Here is a 15368-nt window from a genome sequence, read left to right on the forward strand (position 1 = left end):
CGGTAAAACCTTCAAAAGCGGCTATAATGCATTGTAAGGGACAGTCCCAGGGTAACGCTATCCCTGAACTGGGAAATGCTATGGCAGACAAAACAGCAAAGGCAGTGGCCGGTGGGGTTCGGATCCAAGCCCTAGCTCTAATTCCTTCTAGCATCCTTATAAGTAACAAAAAAACCCCACCATACGATACTGATGATTTAAATTGGACACAAGAAGACAAGGGACAAATGAGCACAGATGGGTGGGCTAGGATAAAGGGTCTCATAGTCATATGCAGAAAACTGTTAAAATTATTTATCCAAAGCGAACATTGCATCAGATCACCTTAGATTACAGTTCTTGAAGGTTTGAAGAGGTATGAGACAAACTTACAGCATGGTTACCCAACTTATCCTGGCTTAAACAATTGTTTGTAATAGCTATTTGTGTTATTGCATTGTTACTTGGTGTTTGTATTAGTAGTTACTGTCGTATGATATTATGTACCTGGAATCGCGATGCCTGTGCTCCATGGCACAAGCATAAACTTAGAACTAAGACAGAGAAGGGTTCTTACTTTAAGGACATGCAAGGTTTGTAAAGAATTACAAATAACCGAAGAAAAGGGGGGTATTGAAGAAGGGGCAGTCAATAACTAACTCACGTAAGCACAAGTTAAGTATTGGGAGACAGCAAATGTTAGTTCAGACAGCAGATGCTAATTACACAACCTAAGAAGCCGAATTCACCCTAATCTTGTCAAGACAGAGGGGACAAGGATTATCTCAGAGGCTGCTGAATCATTCATTATTTAAAGCCGTGGCTCAGTTAAAGAGCAATACCAATTAAGCTCCCAGATAAAAAGCCTGGGGGATCGGGGTTGGTTTTTTTTCCATTGTTCCTTTCGGTGGCTCTTTACAAGCAAGCTATGAAGTGGACAAGCCGCAGGCGTGCTTCAACGCCCCTTGCTGGGACTCGCTCCGGGCTGCCGCCGTTCCACAGTGCGAGGGGACCGGAAAAGCCACGAGACCCACGGCACCGGCGGCACTCGGCGCCCGGGGGCGGCCCCGCGCTGCCGGAACCGGGCGGAGCGCGGCTCGCGGCAGGGAAGCGGCTCCTCCGGCAGGCGGGGGCGGCCCCGCGCCAGGAGACCCCCGCCCGCCTCCGGCGCCTGCCGAGCAGCACCGGTGCCGGGCCGAGGGGGACCCGGCGGCGCCCGAGCCCCGCGCACGGACGGCACGGAGCGGGCGGGACGACCGGGGGCGACACGGTTCCGTGCCGCATCGCCCGCCCGCCGGCGCTCGCCTCGGCTCCGCGCGGCTCGGACCGGCGCGGCTCCGTCGGTCCCTGTCGGCGGCCCGGCCCCCAAATTCCCATTCCTCCTCAGAAATTCCCCAGCGGCCGGGAGTGCTCCCGCGCGAGACATTCGGTGCCGGGGCATGGCCGAAGCGACCTCAAATGGGGTGGCACGCTCCGATTCAAACCTTTCAAATGCTGGAAAAGCCGGAGTTTCTTTCAATTTAACCCCTGAAACTGAGGCAACGAGGGTTGTTCACCTCAATTCAAACCAATACAATGGTAAATAAATGTGTTCTCCCTTTCTATTTAATGCTCTAAGATAACAGAAAGAGAGGAGTTTTCCTCAACTCTCTCAAATGATGGGGAAAGGGCGATTTTTACCTTCATTAAAACCCTCAAAAAGCAGGGGCAGCGGGGCTTCCCCCTCAATTTAGAACTTAGGTTGATGAAAATGGACGGGTTGCCCTCAATTCAAACCAATAAAATGGTAACATCCGTGCTTTCCCCTTCCATTTAAAATGGAAGGGGGATCCCCTCGTTCAAACACAGACAATAATGAAGGAGGAGTTTCTTCCCTCCATTTAAACTCCTTTTGTTCTCTTAATCCCCATTTTTTTTGAGGGCACGGGGGGAGGGACTGGCAAGATGAAATCAGAAGGGAAAAAGAGAAAGAACCCCCCCCCCCCCCAAACCTACGCACCAGCTCACCTGCTTAGCTGCAGCTGCCTGGCACCTCCTTTGGCAATGCTCCGCATCTAACTGCAGCCGAATGCTCCCCCAGACCCTGTGAGATGCTCTCACCGTCCTTTCGTGAGAGACCCCCCCAGGAGCTCACCGTAAGCCCCTCTCCTCGGACATAGCCCTGCAAAAGTGAGCTGAGGAAACCCCTCCTAAAACGGCCCCCGGCAGGAGCCACCCTCTCCTCACCATCACAGCTCACACCTGGGGCTGCTCTGCCCCCTCATCATTCTCAGGGCTCACACCTGGGGTTGTTGCCGGTCCGAGTGTGAGGGCAGATGCAGAAAGGATTTGCTGCTCCTTCCCTGGACGGCTCGTTGTCTGCACCTGACACGCTGAGGCACCGGGCTTTCCTTTCCATAGATAATAGATAGTTGATGCCAGGTGCAGGTAAACTGTCAGTGATGCCTTTTCCTGGTCTTAAAATCAAGAGGCATACGCAGTTAGAAGGGGAAAAGGGATTTTACCTTGGTATTTATTTTTAAGGATCCTTAGGTGTACGCATCCAGGTCATATGCATCGAGATGCACCCCGCCGAGTCTTTTCCTGTGTCTGTCTTCCCCGTCTCCCCCCCAGCATTGGGTATAACATTATAGGCTTTACTAATTAACATATCTATCAAAGATTCCCCAATGAGAGGCTCAAGTGAGCCCCCCCTCCCCAAGGAACCTTCCCCTGGATGGTTCTATCTTGGTTTACAGAATATGTTCTGGAGAGGACCTTGGGGTCTGGGGCGCACTGATCCCTAGCTACGAAGCTTCTAAAATGTTTAGTCTCTTAGCTTAACAAACAAGTCCAAGAATGTAGGCAAAAAGCACTAGGAATACAGAAGCTGTAAAAAGGTATAACAGGGGTATAAAAGAAAAGGCAAAAAAATGTTCATGGCATCATTTGGGTTGGTTTTTGAAATATTTTTTTAAACTATAAAGCGTTCCATAAGTATGCATGTAACTTTTGAGATTTGATATACGAGACTTGTTGAGCTTTTGACGGGGTAACCGTCCTTCCCGGACCAGGGTAACGGAGCAGAGGAGGCTGCTGTTCTGCTAAGTTCTTCATTTCATAGTCTCATAGTTTTCTTGAAGGCAGAGTTCAAAGGGGGTTACGTGATAAAGCCAAGCAGCAGCAGCAACAGCGGGCAAAAACAGCCTCTTCTATATGTTCTATATGCTCCGTATACTCTATATGCTTTATATACTATACACACTATACATGATACCCTCTATACAATGTAATATACGCTCTATTTTTTTTCTTACAGAAGTGTGGATTATATTTCTTAACTGACCGATAAGATTAATACACGATTCTAGTTTTTCTTAACCTATCCTGGCCTAATTCTAACAGCGGTAAGCCTTACACAAGTACTACCTAGGTATTACACAGATTTGCATATGCAGTTTCTATTGGCTCTTATTGTTTATGTGAACGCTCTATCTAAAAAATATGAACGGTGTAATTCTATCTATATTTTGTCTAAAGTAAAGAATTCCGTGAAAAGGTAACGCTGCTGCGGCAAGAACTGTGTTTAAGGTCTCTGCTACGGCTTTTTCATGTTTAAGGCACTTAGCATATATTTCTACTGAAGTTAAAAATCTATCTTTCTATTTCACTTTGGTGTGGCTTCATGTAGCTCAGCCTGTCCAAAGGTTTTAATTCGATCCCTGTGCTTTGGCTTCCCTCTGGGCCCGAGTCCAGAGGAGCTTTGGCTCCGACAGAGACTAAATCTCTCGTCGGTTTTAGAGTACTGCATTGAAAGTCTGTGCGCTTTCTCTTCTTTACCTGTTCCGAGAGAGTTCTTTGGAAACTTGTGTTATCTGTGAGAAGGTCGTAACATCAGAACTGTTGACTTCAGTGCCTTTATCTGAACTTGATGTATTGTTATCTCTATTATTGTTTAGATGCATTGTTTTAGACAGAACTAGGGGGCTGGAAGAGAAAATTGAAGGAAAAAGGTCATAGAGAAGGGGCAGAGAAAGTAGAGAATGGTGTGACAGTGACCCGCAAAGGCCGTGCTGTACCCGGGCCTGTTTGCGGTTCTGGCGCTTTTCCTGCGTTTTGACTTTCTGTTAAGAAATAGAAAGTTAGAAACCTGTAAGGTTTGAAATGTAGAAAGTAAGAAAGGTAGGAAGTTAGAAACAAACCGATTTAGAAGAGAAAAAAGTTTGAGAGGTAGAAAGTTAAAACCAAAGTTAGAGAGGTAGGAAGTTCAAAACATAGTGTCTCACTTTGTGATGTGTATCTCCCCTATCGCTGCCCCATACCCAGAAATTAATTTTGTGCCTTTCTGTGCCATTAAACTGAGCTGGGGGGGGGGGGGGGGGGAGGGGGGCTGAAACCTGAGCAAAACTTCTTCAAAGGAGTTTGCAGCTTGTTCAAGGTCACACAGAGGTAGAGACTTTTTGGTCAGCTGCGGCAGCAGAGCGAGAGTGGGGAAAGCACCCTGCTTGCTTTCGGCCGGTTTTTCAGCTCCTTTTTCTTTCTCCAGAGAGAGACGGACAGCCGAACTTTTGTTTTCCTGGGACTTTGATATTTTTTTTTCCTCTGCTGGACTGCTCAACATCAGAATACATCGGGAGGAATTTACACTGAGGCCTTGGCCCTGGAGGTGGGCCCAATGCCCCGTCCCAGCTCCGAGGAGAGAGAGATCTACAGCAGGACTCTGAAATTTTCCCAGGTTTCTCTCGGCAGAGAGAGAGGTGTTATTATTTAGCGTCGTTATCCTCTTTCTGTGTGTTTGTTAAATAAAACGTTTTTATCTCTTTCGCTTTCCTTTGAGGATATTTTTTTTCCCCCCCAAACCTGGTGGGGGAGGGGTGGTTTGCAGCCTGCCTTCTCTCAGAGGATATATTTCTAAATTTGGCCAAACCGGCACACGTAGTCAATTAGAAAATTAGTAAGATAGAAACAAGGTTAGAAGCATAGAGAGGTAGAAACAAAGAAAATTAGAAAACAACAAAGTGAGAAAAGTAGAAAACAAGAAACAAACACAGTTAGAAAGGAAAAAGTTAAAAATGGAGAAAAAAAACAAGGAAAGATGAAAAATAAAAACAAAGTTGGAAGGGCAGAAAGACACAAACTAATAAAGTTAGAAAGGAAGAAAAGAAGAAATAAGTAAGTTTAGAAAGGTACAGAGTAAGAACCAGAAAACTTAAGAAAACTACAAATAAGAACCAAAAAAAGTTAGAAACAACTAAGGTAGAAAGTTAGAAAGGCAGAAAGCTAGAAATAAAGTCAGAAATGTAGAAAATTAGAGTAGTAAAAGGTTTGGAAGGCACAAAGTTAGAAAAGTAGGAAGCTAGAAAGGTAGAACGTTAGAAACAATGAAGGTTAGAAGGGTATAAAATTAGAAATAAGGTTTACAATGTAGAAAGAGAAGTAAAAAGTTAGAAAGAAACAAAGTTAGAAAGGCAGAAGGTAAGAAACAAAGTTACAAACAAATTTATACTTACAGAGGTAGAAAGTTAGAAACCAGAGTAAGAAAAGAACAAAGTTAGAAAGGTAGAAAAATAGAAACAAAATATTAGAAAAGAAGAAAGGTAGAAAGGTAAAAAGAAACAAAGGTATAAACCACCAAAGTTAGTTAGAAAGGAACAAAGTTAGAAAGGTAGAAAGAAAGGTAAAAAGTTAGAAGGGCAGAAAATTAGAGGCAGAAACAAACAAACTTAGAAAAAAAGAAATAAGAAATAAACTAATTTAGAAAGGTAGAAATTTTGAAAGGTAAAGGTAGAAAGCTAGAAAGGAAGAAACAAAGTTAGAAACGTAGAAAGAAGCAAACAAAGTTAAAAAGGTAGGAAGTTAGAAAGATAAAAAGTTACAAACAAACTTAGAAAGGTGGAAACTTAGAAACCAACCGAGTTAGAAAGGCAGAAAGTTAGAAAGAAACAAGTTTAGAAAGGTAGAAAATTAGAGACAAAGTTAGAACAGAACAAATTTAGAAAGGTGGAAAAGTAGAAACAAACAAAGTTAGAACAGAACAAAGGTAGAAAGGTAGAAAATTAAAAAGGTAGAAAGTTAGAAACAAATCAAGATAGAAAAGAAGAAAGTTAGAAAGATAGAAAGTGAGAAACAAACAAAGTTAGAAAGGCAGATATTTAGGAAGGCATACAGGTAGAAAGTGAGAAACAAATAAAGTTAGAAACAAAAAAAATTTAGAAAGATAGAAAGTTGGAAACAAACCAATTTATCAAGAAATAAAATTAGAAAGGAAATAATTTAGAACCAAAACCAGTTAGAAATGAATATGGTTAGAAACAAATTTAGAAAGGTAGATAGTTAGAAATAAACAACGTTAGAAAAGAACAAAGTTAGAAAGGTTGAAAGTCAAAAACAAAGTTAGAAATGTAGAAAGTTAGCAAGGTAGATATTTCGAAAGGCAGAAAGGTGGAAAGTGAGAAAAAAATAAAGCTAGAAACAAAAATTTAGAAAGGTAGAAACAAACCAAGTTATAACGAAATAAAATTAGAAAGGTAGAAAGTTCGAAACAAAATTAGAAATGTAGAAACTTCAAAAGCTACAAAGTTAGAAACAAAGTTAAAAAGGTAGAAATTTAGAACCAGACAAAGTTAGAAAGCTGGAAAGTTTGATGGAAACAAAGACAGTTAAAAACATAGACATTTAGAAACAAAGAACGATAGAAGCAAAGTTAGGCAGAAAGAAACAAAGTTAGAAAGAAGGGTGGAAGCAAACAGAGGTAGAAAGGTAGAAAGTTAGAAACGAACAAAGGTAGAAAGACCTTTTGAAAGTTAGAGAGATATTTAGGAAGAAAGCTAGAAAGTCACTAGAAAGTCAGAAATAAAGAAAGTCAGAAAGAAAGTTAAAGTGAGAGAAAACAAAAAGAAATAGAGAAAAAAATAGATTTAGAGGGAAAAAGGAATAGAGAAAAATAGGGTTTCAGAAAAAAAGAAAGCAAGTTTAAAAGAGAAATAGCGTTAAAGAGAAAAAGAGAAATAGAGCTGAAGAAAAATAGAGCTAGAGAGAGACATAGAGAAACTGAGAAAGAGCAAGAGAGTTAGAAACAGAGACAGAAAGAAAGTCAGAAAAAGTAAAGTGAGGAATAGACTGAAAAGTAAAGCCAAGATGAGTAGCAAAGCAAGAAACACAGCGAAAAAATTACTAAACCAAAGAAAGACAGGAACCAAAAGGTGGGGAGTGAGAGGAATAGGGTATATTTCGTCATCTGTGTTGAATGAATTTTTTTTACTTACACTTCAGCAAAACATGTGGAAATAACATATACAAACGCAAGTACGAATACAATCCGTACACACTCTAGTAAAAGTCCAATTTACATACAGAGCAATACATGGAAATGCAATGGCAAACACAAATACACAACAATACAGGGCAATGCAAGCCAAATACATATCAATACAATAAAAATTTTTCTATTTCTGGGGCATTTATTCCATTTTCTTTTATTGTTATAGGAAACCCAAAACAACAGCAACATGTGGAGAACGCAACACTCATCCACCACCCGCACCTCCTTTAGCTTCCACACAAACCCGCCCTCGCTCTCATCTCAAGCCCTCCGCTAACTCTCGGCACTCCACAGGAATGTGGTTCCTGGGAGCCTCCAAATTGTCCTGCCTGACAAAACCCTGGCGCCGGCAGGGTCCCCACCCAAACCTTGGCGATGAATGTCGCCTCGCAGACCGGCCAAGACCGAGGGAAAAAAAACCCAGCTGGGGGGGGAAAAAAACCCAACGCAGCTGGGATTTTTTTAATTCTAAATTTAAAAATTTAGTGTTGAAAAACCTGAAAGGCAAAAATCACACACGTGACATTAGAACCGGTCAACACACACGCTCTCACAGGCAGACAAGCTCTCGCAGACAGACACAGACAGTCACACACTCTCACACTCTTCAGCTTACGCACTGACTGCAGCCCTTCCTCAAAACGCTCTACTGATGGAGATGCTTCAGCACATCTTCCAGCTGCTGATCCTTGAAAAAAAAATCAGTAGCGTCGGTGACGGCAGAGATCCGAAGCCGCCTCGGGGACCTGCGAGACAAGGTGAGGCAGTCGGTGAGGGGCCGAAGGCTAGGAGTTATCCCCGTGCCAGGCCCATAAATTTTCTACCCAGAATCCCATAGAAAAGATAGGAACCTTTAAGTTTTCTAACTGCTCTTCTTAACTGTGACCTTGCCGGGGCAGGGCAGCTCCAACCGTAAATAGCTCATGGACAAGGCGGTGCGCCGGATATAAGCAAAGATGACGAGAGGGCTTGAGATAACTCTCCGGAAGATTAATTCTCGAGCCCGATACGCTTTAAGGCGACGGAACCTACGGAACTACCGTGGTCACCTGAGGAGGGTCTAATACGCTCCGTAAAGAAGTGCAAGGGAATAGGACATGAACAGAAGGCACTACCGAAAGTGAGACGGAAGATAGATGAGAACATCTCCTGTACTTCCTCTGTTCTCAAAAAGTAAAAAAGTAAAGATGCTGGAATAAGCCTGGTCTGGAAAAGTAGGTGAGCAGAGACCCCCCCCCGCTGCCGATAAAGCATTGAGACATAACAAAGCCCTATGACACGGAAGACGATGGACACAAACTACACAACATAGACACAAACTACGTAACACAGAGAGAAGTTAAAACTGCCCAGCAGTTTCACCTGATGGACCCAAGATTCCTGCTGCAAGATGACCCAGAAAGCGACGATGCCAAAGGAAAAAAGGCTCTACAGCAATAGCACGTGATGGTGAAACAACTCCTTACAAGAAGTTAGTACCAAAGCTGTTAAGAGGATGCTCAAGAAGCTCAGTAGGCCTAGAGAAAGAGGTGATGACTGCCGGGTGACCGCTCGGGACCCAAAGGCGAGCTCCTCAGGCGAAAAGACCCGCGATGACATCGAGACTCAAAGAGGGCAGATGACACAAAGCTCACAAAAACGTGGGTGTGGAACTGCTGTGCCCGGCAAAGGGTCAGGTGATGCTGAGGAGAAACCTTCTCCCTTTACTTCCAAGGGGCCCGGCCCGCTACAGCCCTCTCCTCTAAGCTAACTTCAAATTGCCTCCTGTGATTCCAAAGGCTTTTCCCTTCTCCAGACCACGGGTCGCAACACTTAGCTTTCAGAGATGAGCGGAAAAAACCTGTGCTCGACAGAAAAGAACACGTGGGCGGTGTGGACATCAGTACCTTCCCTGTAGTCCGCTTTGGAGGCTGCGAAAATTCAAAAAGAAACTTCAGACTGCGATGAGATGTCCCAGAAGTGACCCCTTCCGCAACACCCCCCTCCCTCTTAACTGCCGAGGCTAATCGCTTACCGGCCGTTTCCAAACTTGAGCTCCACACTGGCTCATCGTACCTAAGACGACAAAACAGAAAACGTGACTATCGCCCTCCAGAAGATTAATCCCCAGGGCTCCTCCACACTGCTGCCCCGGCACACCTCAAATCTTCATCCGACTCTGGAGGTGGCCTGGACGATACCCGCAAAGTGAAAAGGTACACGCTTGACACGCCGCCGCATACCGCTCTCTTATTAGTCGCCCCGCCTAAATGCCGAGTGGCCTGCTCGCCTCTGTTCCTTGGCACGCCTAGGGCGGCGGCAGCACCTGCAAAGAAACAAAGCAAAAAAACAGGCTGAGAGACTGAAATCACAACCGCCCCACTCCGACTGAAGTGTGCCACACCAATACCTTAAGCTTGCACCCACCTGGCCCCTGGCATTCTGGGCCAGGACATCTTGCGAGTGGACCGCTGAAGAGGAACAAACAACAGTGGATGCTTAGAGCTGAAGCAGACATTGATACTGAAGCAATACCAACACCTTCTGTCCACCAGTCGCCGTTTACCTCACTCCATCGACCTTAAACATCAATATCCAGCTTTACTTCCTAAAAACAAAGACAAGGAACAATGCTGTAACATAGCCACCATTTATGCTTGCCCTGCAAAGACAAACAGTGACTGACCTTCCTACAGGAACTCCCTCTCCAGGTACAGGGCGCTCTGCCACAGTCATAATCCGTCTGCATCTGAAAGAAAGTGATGACAAAAGTCAAAGGGCTGCAGGAGAACTTCACAGCTCCAGCCATCCTGTGTCAATCTAGGAATACCATCTAGAGGCCAAACTACAGCCTACATCACAAATTACAAGCCCCCAGGCCTTGTCCTGGTACACCCATACGCCAGAGTATGCAGCAGGGCAGAGCAGCTGTGGGCCAAACCCACTCAGGCACCCGTGACACAGGAGATGACAAACAAGGGGATGCAACAAGGAGAGAAAACTCTGGGCTAGATGATCACAAGGACCGAGCAAATGAGGAACGAGACCGACGGGGAGCCAAGGAGGCTGCACGAACCCTGGCAGAAGAGGATGATAACAGAAGGACTTATTCCAAGAACTGCAAAGATGGATGCCCGAGAATTGGACGGGTGGAATCCTCTAGCTATCTTCGCATTCTTACAAGTCCTCATCCCCTATAATGGATCGTTGCAGCGCACAGCTGTCGATGCAGCTCAGAACAAGACCTGAAAAGACACCCGACTCAATGTCGCTGAAGAGAGACGTGATGCTGATGCACCTCCAAGCTCACGAGTCAAAGGATCAATGGTATCAGCACCGCACTGAGGAACACCAAGAACAGAGACGCTAAGAATAATGCCCAGCATTTGCAATAAGCATCTCAAAGGGCTAAGGCAAAAGACCTGCGACACAAGATGCACAAAAGACAGAGAACGCACAATAGACTAGTGACATGTACCGGGACCGCTCTGCCCTGCGCACCTCAGCACCGTGATCAAATCCAAGACTTCTGCTTTATGGGGCCTAAGGGGCCCCTTCTTGGGTATCCCCACCTCCAAATCTGACTCAAAAATACCTCCCGGTGAGTCCCAACTCGACACCCCGCTTTCACCCCCTCTGTGGGTCGCAGGCCTCGACTTATCTCCTGGATGTCTGAGGATATCAGTCTGCCTCGGGTGCAAAAGAAGGCCACCTCGCCAGGCGGAAACCTCATGTCTTCATCGGGCTGGTTATCTCTTGGTCAGCTACAATAAACAAAAGCAAACAAACATCAGTGCATGAACTTAGTGGCACCTCCGCCAAAACCCGTCAATTCTGCCCCTCACCGTCTCCTAAGAAGGCCGCGGTCGTCGGGCCGCACGCTTTGGCCAAGCTCCGAGGCCAACGCCATCACCATCATCGCAGGGTATACCTGGGTTAAGAGGAGACAAGGTGATGCGGCATCGCCAAAACTTGAGGGGGCCCTCGCTCCTCCCTCCCTCCGCAACTCACTGCAAGTCCTCGGCCGTTGCCAAAGGCTTCCCGGATGCTACCATCACATGGAAAAGCTAAAGGCTTCGTGGCAGAGTCCCTTAATACTTCTGGAGGGCTCACGAGGGCGGCAAGCCAGGTCTGTCAGCCGGCGGCGAGGGGTTTTGGCGTACTACAAGCGGACCATCTAAAACACACAAATGACAACGGATGCTTAGAGCTGTACCAGAACTTGGCACCCAAGGAATAACAAGTGGTTCTTACCACCAGGGACTTCTTACCTCGTTCACTTGACCTCGACTGCTGAGATCTGGCTTTATCTCTGTTGGGGTTTTAGTTTAGTCTTAGGTTTTCCTGTTAAAGGAATTTTCTCCCATATGCATGTTGCTAGGGGACAAATAGCTGTACTTAAGAAAGACAAAAAGGGGAGTGGGGCGGGCCTGGATACTCTTTTGTCTACACCTGGGTGTGGGGACAGTTCGCTCTGAGCGTCCGGAGAGAGAAGCTGCAGAGAAAGGAGCTGCTGCTTCTTTCTTTTTGGCCGTTCTTTCTTCCTGCTGGAAACAATGCCAGGACCCCAAAAGCCGCTTTCCCTGCCCTGCTGGAGGCCGAGCTGTGGCTGCCCTGCTCCGCTGCTGCTTCGAGCTTTCGCTACGCTGTAGCCCTGCTCGCCCTGCCTGCCTGGGCCTCCGTGGGGTTCTCCCATCTGGATACATCTCGCCTGCCACCCGGGATTTGCGTCCGTCCCTGCCGTTCCAGCCTGCCGTTTCAGCCTGCTGTTCCTGAGAGCCCGGGATCAGCTGCCCAGGGGTTTGTGAAGCCTTTGTTCCATCCTTCCCAGGATCCCAGGGCACCAGAGCCGCGGGTTTCCCGAGCTCGCCCCGGAGCGCCCCCTGCAGCCGCGGGGGAACCATCGCACCGGCCCTGCTCACCGGGAGCCGCCAGCGCCCCTGCCGGCTGCGAGCGGAACTGCACCCGAGGGGAAAGGGCCTGGCAGCCGAGAAGGCTGGCACTGGGTTTGTGATTGCTGTTACTGCCATAGTTGTTGTTGTTTTGTTTGACTGGTTATATACATATATATATATATAGTAAAGAACTGTTATTCCTATTTCCCACATCTTCGCCTAAAGGCCCTTGATTTCAAAATATAATAACTTGGAGGGAAAAGGGGTTATATCTGCCACTTCAAGGGGGGGCCTCTGCCTTCCTTAGCAGACACCTGTCTTTCAAAACCGAGACAATCTCCTCCTAAGAACAAGGACAAAGAACAATGCTGTAACACAGCCACCATAAACACTTGCTCTGCAAACACAAACAGTGACCGACCTTCCTGCGGGAACCCCCTCACCCAGTATGGGGTGCTCTGCCACGGATTCTAATCCGTCTGCATCTGCAAGAAAGCGATGACAGAAGTCAAAGGGCTGCACGAGAACTTAACAGCTCCAGCCATCTTGTGTCAATCTAGGAATATCATCTAGAGGCCAAACTACACCCTACATTACAGATTTAAAGGCCTTGGGCCTTGTTCTATTACACCTATAGGCCAGGCTATGCAGCAGGGCAGAGCAGCTGTGGGCCAAACCCATGCAGGCACTCGTGACACAGGAGATGACAAACAAGAGGATGCCAAGAGGAGAGAGAACTCTTGGCGGAAAGCATGACTGCAAGCACATCGAAGGGCTAAGGCAAAAGACCTGTGACACAAGACACCCAAAAGACACGGCGTACACAATAGACAAGCGACGCAACACGCACTGGGACTGCTCTGCCCTGCGCACCTCAGCATTGTGATCAAACGTGAGAGTTTTCCATTATGCGGGCTAAGGCGCCCCTTCTTGGGTATCCCCATCTCCAAAGCTGACTCAAAACTCCCTCCCAGAGAGCCCCGACCCGACACGCCGCTTTCATTCCCTCCGTGGGTCATATCCCTCAACTTATCTCTCGGACGTCTGGGGATGTGAATCTTCCTGGGGAGCAAAAGAAGGCCGCCTCCCGCCGTCCCAGAAGCTCCTGCCATTGCCAGGCTGTTGTCTCTCAGTCAGCTACAATAAAGAAAACCGAACATCAGTACACAAGCTTAGTGGCACATCGGCCAAAACCCAACAATTCCACTACTCACTGTCTCCTAAAAAGGCCAGGGTCCTCGGGCCGCACGCTTCGGCCAAGCTCCGAGGCCAACGCCGTCACCACACGGTATACCTGGGTTGAGTGGAGACGAGCTAATGTGGCATTACTGAAACTTGAGTGGGCCCTCGCTCCTCCTCCCTCCATCCCTCCCTCCCTCCCCGACTTGCCGCAACTCCTCGGCCGTTGCCAAAGGCCACCCGGACAGTACCTTCACATGGAAAAGGTAAAGACTTCGTCGCAGAGTCCCATGATACTTGCAGAGGACTCACGAGGGCAGTGAGACACATCCGTCAGCCAGTCGGTGAGGGGTTTTGGTGTACTACAAGTGGACCGCCTGAAACACACAAATGACAACGGATGCTTAGAGCTGTACCAGAACTTGGCACCCAAGGAATAACAAGTGGTTCTTACCACCAGGGACTTCTTACCTCGTTCACTTGACCTCGACTGCTGAGATCTGGCTTTATCTCCTCCTAAGACCAAAGACAAAGAACAATGCTGTAACACAGCCACCATATACACTTGCTCTGCAAACACAAACGGTGACCGACCTTCCTGCGGGAACCCCCTCACCCAGTATGGGGTGCTCTGCCAAGGATTCTAATCCGTCTGCATCTGCAAGAAAGCGATGACAGAAGTCAAAGGGCTGCACGAGAACTTAACAGCTCCAGCCATCTTGTGTCAATCTCGGAACATCATCTAGAGGCCAGACTACACCCTACATTACAGATTTAAAGGCCTTGGGCCTTGTTCTATTACACCTATAGGCCAGGCTATGCAGCAGGGCAGAGCAGCTCTGGGCCAGACCCACGCAGGCACCCGTGACACAGAAGATGACAAACAAGGGGATGCAACAAGGAGAGAAAACTCTGGGCTAGATGATCACAAGGACCGAGCAAATGAGGAATGAGATGACCTAGGCGAGACCGACGGGGAGCCAAGGAGGCTGCACGAACCCTGGCAGAAGAGGATGATAACAGAAGGACTTATTCCAAGAACTGCAAAGATGGATGCCCGAGAATTAGACGGGTGGAATCCTCTAGCTATCTTCGCATTCTTACAAGTCCTCATCCCCTATAATGGATCGTTGCAGTGCACAGCTGTCGATGCAGCTCAGAACAAGACCTGAAAAGACACCCGACTCAATGTCGCTGAAGAGAGACGTGATGCTGATGCACCTCCAAGCTCACGAGTCAAAGGATCAATGGTATCGGCACCGCACTGAGGAACACCAAGAACAGAGACGCTAAGAATAATGCCCAGCGTTTGCGATAAGCATCTCAAAGGGCTAAGGCAAAAGACCTGCGACACAAGATGCACAAAAGACAGAGAACGCACAATAGACTAGTGACATGTACCGGGACCGCTCTGCCCTGCGCACCTCGGCACCATGATCAAAACCAAGACTTTTGCTTTATGGGGCCTAAGGGGCCCCTTCTTGGGTATCCCCGCCTCCAAATCTGACTCAAAAATACCTCCCGGTGAGTCCCAACTCGACACCCTGCTTTCACCCCCTCTGTGGGTCGCAGGCCTCGACTTATCTCCTGGATGTCTGAGGATATCAGTCTGCCTCGGGTGCAAAAGAAGGCCACCTCGCCAGGTGGGAACCTCATGTCTTCATCGGGCTGGTTATCTCTTGGTCAGCTACAATAAACAAAAGCAAACGAACATCAGTGCATGAACTTAGTGGCACCTCAGCCAAAACCCATCAGTTCTGCCACTCACTGCCTCCAAAAAAGGCCAGGGTCCTCGGAAAGCACGCTTTGGCCATGCACCAAGGCCAACGCCATTGTCACAGGGTATACCTGGATTGAGTGGAGACGAGGTGATGTGGCATTGCTGAAACTCGAGCGGACCCTCGCTCCTCCTCCCTCCCGCCCCAACTTACTGCAACTCCTCGGCCATTGCCAAAGGCAACCTGGATGGTACCGTCACATGGAAAAGGTAAAGGCTTTGTCGCAGAGTCCCATGATACTTGCAGAGGACTCACGAC

At 47.4% G+C, this 15368-nt stretch overlaps 1 protein-coding gene across 1 annotated transcript in view; it reads right to left on the reverse strand.

The window, feature by feature from the left end:
* LOC125320914 overlaps nt 1-15368 on the reverse strand; it is a 204400-nt gene that overhangs the window by 17517 nt on the left and 171515 nt on the right. The gene's annotated exons all lie outside the window — the stretch shown is intronic.

Source organism: Corvus hawaiiensis, chromosome 2 (assembly GCF_020740725.1).
Source record: "Corvus hawaiiensis isolate bCorHaw1 chromosome 2, bCorHaw1.pri.cur, whole genome shotgun sequence".
In the NCBI taxonomy this organism is placed as follows: Eukaryota; Metazoa; Chordata; class Aves; order Passeriformes; family Corvidae; genus Corvus; species Corvus hawaiiensis.